We start from the raw sequence: 9,786 nt of genomic DNA, 5'->3' as shown, positions 1-9,786 counted from the left end.
CGGGGGCGAGGTGATGCAGCGACGGCGACGGGTGCCCTGGGCGCGGGAGGGCCTCCAGATCAAGCGGGGCAGGGGGTTCGTGTGAGAGAGTAGATCATGGGGGATGGGGGAAAGTGGATCGGGGTCAGGAGGAGTGGGGGCTTCTGTTAGATATTGCGGGCGCATGGGAGGGGGATAAGGGAGGACGGAGTGGGCCGGCCTGGTTGGTTCAGAGGCCAGCTGGGCTGAGGCCCACGGGGGAGGGGAGGCCCTTTTTCTTTAGCCTTTTTTTACTGTTTTCTTTTAACAGCCTCCATTTGCATTTAGTTAAGCCACCAAATGACTTTGCAAATATGTGGAGGTGGACAAAACAAGTACTAGGAAAAAAATGAGCCCTGCCACAAAAGTTTGGGAGGCTTTTGAAATAGTTTGCCACTTTTATAATTAAAAAAGGCATTTAATCTATTGTTTTAGCCACTGTTTTAAAGTGGTTTAGGCCATTTAAACACCTTGCAAAAAGTTGGTTCACCACCAATATTAACAAATGATTATTTGCCACATGATGAACATTTTAGTTTTCATGTCAGACAAATATGGATTTTTGACTTCAGATTGGATTTGAATTTGAATTGTGATTTGGATCAAGTGAAGATTAGTAACAGTAGTGTGATGACATGGCACCATCAACAGGGGATTACTGTAGCATGACACTGGGGGTGTTACAAATCTCCTCCACTACAAGAAATCTCGTCCCGAGATTTAAGTGGGGAAGTAAAGAGTAACTTCGGGAGAACTGACCCTTATAGGGTTAATTATCAGATGAACAATTCAGGGAATGTGGCAGAAGTATCCCTCGAGTTGAAACTTAATAAAACATCGAGAGCAAAATATGAAGGTACAATAGGAAGTTTCAAGCGAATGGACAAACGATCGATACCTGAACAGAGTGTGAGAAAGGGGTTCAGAGCATCAGGAATAGATCATCTCTCTGAAGGTGGCTCGTGACATGATACGAAGCCAAGCGGGAGGAATAACCTTAGAAATAGGGGGTACAGGAGAGTCAGGTTTCGATCATGTGGAGCTATGGGTTATGGGCCCACCATGTGGGTTAAAAGTAGGAAGAGTGCTGACATCTTGCACGATTATGATAGCAAGGCATGTCAGAGGGTAGCCTGTCAGTTATGTCGGCAACAACGTTGGTACCAAGGGAGAGGGACGAAGAGAACCATTTTCCTGCTCGTTGAACGAGGCGGACCAATGGGCAAAGTTCTCGTCCATCGGTGGCTACCGGAATGCCACCATCAATAGTAATAGGCGTATTCTGACCAAGTAGTACATCGAAGTGTTTATAAAAGCAGTGACGTATTACTTCTTAGATCATATAAACCTCAAGAAGGTTAAACAAAACAATGGAAATGAAAATGTGATTATCAGATTAAATAGAACAATGGAAAGGAAAATGTGCTTAAACACATATTTCAGGGGTATATCCTTCCCAAGAACAAACAGAGTATGATATCCAATACCGGATAGGAGGTAGAAAACCACTTAGGTAAGGGGAGAGGAATTTCATGACGTTACCCATAAAGTGGTGTTTGGGTAATTGAGCAGGAAACATTTAGCATTGGGCTTGTTGAAAATCGGAGTACCACAGACAAGCTTCGAGATAGTATTGACATGGTCTTCAAGCAAGGTCGGACTTTGGATACACCAAGGATCCATCAGAAACAACTTAGAAAATAAGTCATACAATTTTAGCAGGGAAAAGATGAGGGTGTGGTCGACGGGCTCAGCCACAATCCATCGACATGCCAAAAGGATGTATTTCCGAAATTATATGAACAAGTTTGTGTTGGGGAAGGGGAGAATGTTATGATGATAAAATAAATCATCGAGGGGGAGGATTGTATTTCTCACCATGAATTCAATTGATATCCTGGAAAAGCTCATAATGTTGATGATGATCACAACACATTTGTCAAGAGATTTCATGAAGATGTCACCGAGCAGAAAAGGAAGGAAGAAGTGAAAAGCTATGAGAACCACGGATTCGACACAAGCTCAAAGTCAAGCTTGTTGTTCGAGGTGAAATGATAAGATGAGGAAGATCAACGTAAGCTTAGCTCATCGTCGGAAGTTGCTCCGGGCATAAGGACCAGGTAGCACAGTTAAAAAGTTGTCATGATAAAATATAGCCGATCAGGATAGGAATGATGTGATGGGGTATAAAGCTTCCCAGTATCAAGTACTAGGTGTAATGCTAGAAGGTAAATCGGAGTAGAGGTTGGACAAGGGAATTTTTTTGCAGAGGATAAGTAATTTTAACTTACCCAGTAAATGGGATCAAGGAGGAAATATGGTTGGGACCATAACTGCAAGGGATCCAATTTACGATACCGGAAGAATTACCCAAATGATTAAATATCCTTGCAAGAAGCTTTCATGATAAGTTCCACATCGTGTCTGTGGGCATGAACACAAAGGTTCAGGGTCGACTCCCACTTCTACAATGCATAACCTTTCATTTTACTTCTCACTCTTGATGAAGCTGTAGTATTGAAATTTTATCTGACGAAAAGCCAGTAGAGTATAACCCACATAACTTTCGAGTTCCCACTGATTAGGGAAGGCATAGGTTCAACCCATCGGGGCATCTTAGGAACATATATCATAAATTTCGGGAATAAATAACACAAGCTCGATAGTAGAGCATGCTGGAGAAAGCGGATGATACAATTTACCAAAAGCATTATGTATCCGACGAAAGGCTCACAAGCTTATTGAATAAGAAGGACGTTGTCGGATAAAATCCGAAAGGGGGGGGGGTCTGGTGGTCCACAAGGGATCTTATGCGAGCCTCAGTATTCAACCAGAGGAAGAAAAAAATGCAAGGAGATCATATTATAGAAACAACTGACTAACTCAAAGCATCAATTGCAAAGGAATTATGAATTCCAAGACAAGGGATCAGAAGCAATGCTCTGATTAGGGATGGATAGGTAGAATAGCCTTAGGGGTACAATCGATGGCGATTTGATTGGTCGAGATTCAGCACATGTTAAAATGACGTCTGAGTCAGAAGGATGAATTCTAGGATCTGATTGAGGATTGTGAGCATTCGCAACATATTGTATCAATGGACTCAAAATGATAATGACAAAGGCTGACAATAAGATTACTAGACTTATGGTATTAACCATAATGCAAGCAAGCAAGAAATTCAAGAACAATAGGCTGTTGAGGATTTTCACAAGAACGAATGGTATTACGAAGACTTTTGTGAAGTACATGAATCAACTAAGGATGAGCGGATACTCGATAGGTGCACAAAGTTATCCAAAGGGGTATTCAGATGACAAGGAACTGTAAGGCAGTAAGCTCAAAGGATTCTCGGAAAAAGGAGATCAGTTCAGGGCATCTTGTAATAACAAGACCAATGGGATAGAATGTAAGATTGGCAAGTGTGTGTAGCTATCCATAAGGATATTTTGGTGGTAGGGAATTGCAAAGGCAACTGGCACAAAGTCTCGAGAGAATATCGTAGAGTATCTTCGGAATCTTCTGATGCAGCAGACGATCATCTGAAATAAGGGGCTCTCCGGGCGGATGCGATCACGAGATCCTAATGTTCGAGTTAGTAAAACCATTTAACTCGAATAGAAGATAGATCAGAGTCGCAGAGTATAGACGAGGAATAAAAGATCCTAATACCACCCAAATGGCGACGTGGGCTCGTAAGACACACAGCCATGTTAGTAAAAGTTTTTGTAGTGACTAGACTCAACTTCGGCCAAGGAGTTGGAAAGGGGGATCCTACAGGCAGTCGGCTCTAATACCAACTTGTGATGCCCTCGATTCAATCGTACACTAATCATACACGCAAATGTGTACGATCAAGATCAAGGACTCACGGGAAGATATCACAACACAATTCTAGACACAAATTAAAATAATACAAGCTTTATATTACAAGCCAGGGGCCTCGAGGGCTCGAATACATAAGCTTGAAAACACGGAAGTCAGCGGAAGCAACAATATCTGAGTACAGACATAAGTCTTGCCTTAAGAAGGCTAGCACAAAAGCAACATAGAACGAAAAGGCAAGGCCTCCTGCCTGGGAGCCTCCTAACTACTCCAAGTCGTCAGCGGTCGTCACGTAGTAGTAGGCACCCTCGGGGTAGCACTAGTCATCAGTGGTGTCGTCTGGCTCCTGGGATCTGTCACCTAGTCGCAACAAACAGGTATGGGGGAAAAGAAGTAGCAAAGCAACCGTGAGTACTCATCCAAAGTACTCGCGAGACTTACATCAGATCTAAACTAAGTATGCATCTGTATCAAATGAAAGGGTTGTATATGTGGACTGGGCTGCAGAAATGCCAGAATAGGGAGAAGGCTTAGTCCTATCGAAGACTAGCATCTTCTGTAAACCACCATCTTGCAGCAACAGGAGGGAGTAGAGTAGCATAAAGTAAAGTAGTAGTGGTGTTATCAACCTCGGCCAGAGATCCTTCCTCGACTCCCTGCGGGAAAGCAATTCCAGAGCCATACTATCCAGTTATCATCACAATCCAATTCTCATCAGCATCCAGTTCTCATCACAAGTATCCAGTTCTAGTTGTATCGATCGGGATACAACTCCAAGTGTCCGTTACTGTAGGACAGGCTATCGATAGATGTTTTGTTCCCTGCAGGGGTGCACCTATTGGAAATATGCCCTAGAGGCAATAATAAATTGATTATTATTATATTTCCTTGTTCATGATAATCGTTTATTATCCATGCTAGAATTGTATTGATAGGAAACTCAGATACATGTGTGGATACATAGACAACACCATGTCCCTAGTAAGCCTCTAGTTGACTAGCTCATTGATCAATAGATGGTTACCGTTTCCTGACCATGGACATTGGATGTCGTTGATAACGGGATCACCTCATTAGGAGAATGATGTGATGGACAAGACCCAATCCTAAGCCTAGCACAAAGATCATGTAGTTCGTATGCTAAAGCTTTTCTAATGTCAAGTATCATTTCCTTAGACCATGAGATTGTGCAACTCCCGGATACCGTAGGAGTGCTTTGGGTGTGCCAAACTTCACAACGTAACTGGGTGGCTATAAAGGTACACTACAGGTATCTCCGAAAGTGTCTATTGGGTTGGCACGAATCGAGACTGGGATTTGTCACTCCGTGTGACGGAGAGGTATCTCTGGGCCCACTCGGTAGGACATCATCATAATGTGCACAATGTGATCAAGGAGTTGATCACGGGATGATGTGTTACGGAACGAGTAAAGAGACTTGCCGGTAACGAGATTGAACAAGGTATCGAGATACCGACGATCGAATCTCGGGCAAGTATCGTACCGCTAGACAAAGGGAATTGTATACGGGATTGATTAAGTCCTAGACATCATGGTTCATCCAATGAGATCATCGTGGAACATGTGGGAACCAACATGGGTATCCAGATCCCGCTGTTGGTTATTGACCGGAGAACGTCTCGGTCATGTCTGCATGGTTCCCGAACCCGTAGGGTCTACACACTTAAGGTTCGGTGACGCTAGGGTTGTAGGGATATGTATATGCAGTAACCCATATGTTGTTCGGAGTCCCGGATGAGATCCCGGACGTCACGAGGAGTTCCAGAATGGTCCGAAGGTAAAGAATTATATATAGGAAGTGCTATTTCGGCCATCGGGACAAGTTTCGGGGTCACCGGTATTGTACCGGCACCACCGGAAGGGTCCTGGGGGTCCACCGGGTGGGGCCACCTATCCCGGAGGGCCCCATGGGCTGAAGTGGGAAGGGATCCAGCCCAAAGTGGGCTGAAGCGCCACTTCCCCCTATGGCCCATGCGCCTAGGGTGGGGGAAACCCTAAAGGAAGAGTCCTAGGAGGGGAAGGCACCTCCTAGGTGCATTGGGGAGGAGGGATTCCTCCCCTTGGCCGCACCCCACTAGGAGATTAGATCTCCTAGGGCCGGTGCCCCCCCTTGGCCCTCCTATATATAGTGGGGAGATGGAGGACTTCTAAGTTTTGAGCCTTTGGTGCCTCCCTCTCCCTCTCCAACACATCCTCCTCCTCCATAGTGCTTAGCGAAGCCCTGCCGGAGTACTGCAGCTCCATCACCACCACGTCGTCGTGCTGCTACTGGAGCCATCTTCCTCAACCTCTCCTCCCCCCTTGCTGGATTAAGAAGGAGGAGACGTCGCTGCTCCGTACGTGTGTTGAACGCGGAGGTGCCGTCCGTTCGGCGCTAGGATCATCGGTGATTTGGATCACGACGAGTACGACTCCATCAACCCCGTTCTCTTGAACGCTTCCGCGCGCGATCTACAAGGGTATGTAGATCCACTCCTCCCTCGTTGCTAGATGACTCCATAGATTGATCTTGGTGACACGTAGGAAAGTTTTGAATTATTGCTATGTTCCCCAACAGCACCAACTTACCCACCACGCTCGATTAACTCCGGCTGGACACACTTTCCTGGGTCATGCCTGGCCTCGGCCAAACAATACGCCGCAACCCGACCTAGGCTTAATAGAGAGGTCAGCACGCCGGACTAAACCTATGCCCCCAGGGGTCATGGGCCATCTCCCCGGGAACTCCTGCACATTGCGAACGCGGCCGGTGAGCAGACCTAGCTACCTCCTTCAACAAGGTAGGTGCTTTCCAGTCCAACCCGGCGTGCGCCGCTCAGTCGCTGACGTCTATTAAGCTTCGGCTGATGTATACGACGCAGAACGCCCATACTATGCCCACGTGATGGTTAGTGCTATCAGGCCAGAGGCCCCTCGGATCAAATATCCAAATCGTAGTGGATTAGGAACGCGCGGTAACGAGCAGAGACTGACAATCGATGTGACCCCGTCGCCTCGTCTCGAGTACTTGCGGCAACGGCTAAGAATGCCCAGCCACGCGTCGTAAGTATCTCGCGGGCACCTTCCAGGTCAACCCCACTCCACATCACTCGCTATTAAGCTCGCGCGGGTACCTTCCAGGTCAACCCGTCTTTAGTAACATGGTTCGGTGTAAAGTCATAGTAACCATATGTAACGCCCCGAGACCGACGCTCCAGAAGACTTCCAGCTACTCCGAGTTTCGTCGTGTGATTTGTTTTATTTGTTGCATTCATCCTTGCATCATGTGCATTGCTTCATGTCATCATGCCATCATATCATTAATTTTTTTAAAAACCTCAACTAAATAAATTGTATGGATTTTTCGATCCATTTAAATCGAGGGACTCACATGGTGAATTCTCTTTATAACATATCCTCCAATATTAGGGAGCTATATTAAATATTCCACTATTTTGGAATCACCAAAACACACTTACAAAATAATTTCGTTCCTTTTCTGCTTCAAGTTTGGTCTCCAACCTTGCCAATATTTATTTCATCATTTTCCGGAACTCCACCAAAAGTCCGAACATTTTTGGACCTTCCTTTCATCAAGTCCTAGTTCAAACCCATTTGAATTTCAAATGAGTTTGAATTTAAATCTTTCGATCATGCCCACTTCTATTTTTCCTGGATCGAGCTCATTTTTGTGAGTCCGGGAAAACTGTCTCCATGCGCAAATCCTTTCCCTAAATCTTTCTTTCTTTTCTTTCTTTTCTCTGTTCTATTTTATTTTTCATTAGAGTGAGGAAGAGACCCAGCCAGGCCTCTGGCCATTCCCCTCCCCACCAGGCCGGCCCAGTCTCCTTAGGCCCAAGGCCCAGCCACGCAGCTACCTAACCCTAGCCCGACTCCCATCGGTCTCCATCTCTCCCTCGTTCTCCTCCAGCGCCGCTACCCCGTGCCCGATCCCCACGCGCAGCCTCGACCCCCCCTCGCTCCCGTGGCCACTCCCCTCGATTCCCCCCTTCCTCCTGACGCCGCCGGAGAGAGAGGGTAGCGAGCTCCCATGCATCTTCTCCCCAGCGGCCTCAAGCCCTTGCCGGAGCTGCACCCAAGCCGCGCCGCCGGCCAAGCCCCTCGCCCCCTCGCACTCCAGATCGGGAGAGGAGCTCCCGATCCAGAGTCGGTCGCTGCACCAGGCCTCGTCTCTGCTGCCCGCCTTCGTTCGCCAGTGCCGCGTCTTCCTCCTCTACTCCCGAGTCTCCGCTTCGCAGCTGCGCCTCCCCATCAGCATCTCCGTCGCCCCGGCCTCCCGTCGGCCCCTGCTGATGCCATGGTCGCCTCGGCAGCAAGATCGCCTTCGCCTCTCCTGCTGCATCGCCGACCTGCATCGTCTCGGTTTCCCGCGACCTCGCGCCGCAGCCATCCTCTTCACCCCGCGTCCCCACCGGCTCCCGTCGCTGGAGTTCATGCCCAAGGCCGCTGCAACCTCACCTTCGGCCATGCCTTGCTTTCCTGTGATGTTGTTCGCTACACGCCAAGACCACCCCCGTGGATTTTGCCTAGTACCACTATGACCCGTGTGCGACTAGGCGGATTCACCAAGTACCCCCTCCAGCAAGACCGACGCCTGAACAAGCACACCGGCTCTATGGATTTCGGCAAGTCCCTCCACGACCGGCGCTTAGTACCACTACGTTTGCCTTGTACATCTACACCAAGACCGGACCGACAAGTACCACGACGTCCGTGAACCACTACCGTCGCCCCGAAGATGTTGGATTCGTCAAGTACCTCTCCGAAAAACGAACGTGTACCACTACTTCCACGACGCCCGTGAACGTCTACCTCCACGACGACCCGTGAACGTCTACGAGATGTACCACTACCGTCGACCCGTGAACGTCTACTTCCTCTACATTGTACCGAACTCGATCCGCCCCGAAAACGCACGCTTCAAAGGTATAACCCCGAGATGGCCGATCGTGATCGAATGCATGTGTTGTATGAGATGTACGATATGTTTGCACCGTGCCCGTTTGTTTCGTGCACGTTCCTCGTTTCCATGCCACTATCCGGTGGGACACCCGGTAGTTGGGATCACCCCACCATCTTGCATGACTCGCTCACGTCACGCCTCCTTTTGCACCGGTATCTCTGTGAGCTACCGGAACCGATATGTTGCCATGGCATCATTTTCGGATATGTTGCCGTGGCACCATTTTTGTTTCACCGCCGTGGCACCCTTTTTGTTCCGCCATGGTGACCAAATGCTTCATAACATGCTCATGTCAACATTTTCATAAAATTGCATAAAACTTGTATATGTCATCCGCATCATGATAACAACATTTAAAATGTTTAAACTTGTTGTTGCATTAAATTGCTAAATGCATATGGGGATTTACCGGATTTGTTGTTTTTATATCCGGCCCCATTTAAATTGTTTAGACGGTATAGTTTATGTTATGCTTCACCTCTTGCCATGTTTAACAATAGTTAATATTGTTGGGTAGCTTAAACGAGAGATAACTAAATAATTGATGTGGTGTTCCGTCAACATGCACCTCGTTGCATATTGAGCTCCACTTAACTTGTAGTATTGTTTGTTGCACTTTGCCATGCCATGCCTCATTAAACCGGACATGCATCATACTTGTTTGTGCATCATGACTTGTTTATGCTTGTGTGTTTACTATGTTGTTTGTTTCTTTCCGGGTTGCTTCTCTCGTTAGCTTCGGTTTCGTTCCGGAGTTGTGAGGATTTGTTCGTCTACGACCGTTTGTCTTCTTCTTGGATTCGTTCTTCTTCCTATCGGGATCTCAGGCAAGATGATCATACCCTCGAAATCACTACTATCTTTGCTATGCTAGTTTGCTCGCTCTTGCTATGCCAATGCTACGATGCCTACCTTTTTCTTGTCAGCCTCCCAAATTGCCATGTCAAACCTCTAACCCA

Source organism: Triticum dicoccoides, chromosome 7A, assembly GCF_002162155.2.
Source record: "Triticum dicoccoides isolate Atlit2015 ecotype Zavitan chromosome 7A, WEW_v2.0, whole genome shotgun sequence".
Classification (NCBI taxonomy): Eukaryota; Viridiplantae; Streptophyta; class Magnoliopsida; order Poales; family Poaceae; genus Triticum; species Triticum dicoccoides.
The sequence above is the reverse complement of the archived record's forward strand: the minus strand, read 5'-3'. Positions refer to the sequence as shown.